Genomic DNA, 1,213 nt, shown 5'->3' with positions numbered 1-1,213 from the left:
GATACTAGTGTATATGCATCATTCAGGGAATCATTTAGTATAATAACAGAACAAATAGAAGAAGAAAAAATGAAAGTGAGAAATGGATTTGATTAGATTAATTTAGTCACTAAATTGGAAAAAGAATTAACAGATTTTTATTGCTAATATAAAATAATAATGCAGACGTAACAAATTCTATTTGAATTATGTTTTGTATATAATGAGCAGGAAAGAAACATATAAAGCTAAAAAGTTCTTAGAGGAACCTTGCTGCCTTCTCTGATTTTGTCTATTTTTTTTTTCTGATTTTTCTTTCAATTTTTTATTTATGTTGCAGATTTATATCTTAATCTTTTTTTTCCTTCATATTCCTGTTTATAAAATGACATTTTACCAACTGCATCCTTGAAAATTGGAACAAATGACTTAATCAGCTGCAGTTTTTCTTCATTAAATATATAATAATCTATAATATAACAATGTTGGAAATGACTGTAGCCTAAAGTAAGCGCAGACTCGCCTATAAATGAGGCTGAAAAAAAAGTAATCACAGACAAAACAACTGTCCTAAAACAGTTTCATTGTAAAGATGACTATAAAAGTGTGAAATGTGCCTTTTTTTTTCTTTTTTTTCATGAAATATGATCAAAGGAAATAAAAGTGCCGTAGTTAAAGAATGACTCATATGCAGAAAACTGTCGGCTGAGATGCTGCAAATATTTAGGAGTGACTGTAAAGACATTTTAAGTCATCCAACATGTGAAATATTTTGTTTGCTATTGATACTAGAGTTTATGCATCATTCAGGGAATAATTTGGTATAATAACAGAACTAATACAAGAAGAAATAATGAAAGTGAGAAATGGATTTGATTAGATTAATTTAGTCACTAAATTGGGAAAAGAATTAACAGAGTTTTATTGCTAATATAAAAAAAATAGTGCAGACGTAACAAATTCTATTTGAATTATGTTTTGCATACAATGAGTAAGAAAGAAACAAAATTGAAAATGTTTTTTTTTTTTTTAATACAGGGAATAATTAGCCTGAAGTTTTTGCGATCATCAATATGTTTAATAGTTACTGGTTGGCTGTGATTTTGTCCATTAATGCTCAGTCGCTTGTTCTTATTGTTTAACGGTTACTATAAACCTTAAAGGAATAGTACACCCAAAACATGATTAGCCTTCATTTTCTACTCACCCCCATGCTGAACAACACTCTGGAGTA

The sequence above is a fragment of the Cyprinodon variegatus genome, unplaced genomic scaffold (assembly GCF_000732505.1).
Source record: "Cyprinodon variegatus isolate N-32 unplaced genomic scaffold, C_variegatus-1.0 Scaffold45, whole genome shotgun sequence".
NCBI lineage: Eukaryota > Metazoa > Chordata > Actinopteri > Cyprinodontiformes > Cyprinodontidae > Cyprinodon > Cyprinodon variegatus.
Note: the sequence above shows the minus strand (reverse complement) of the source record.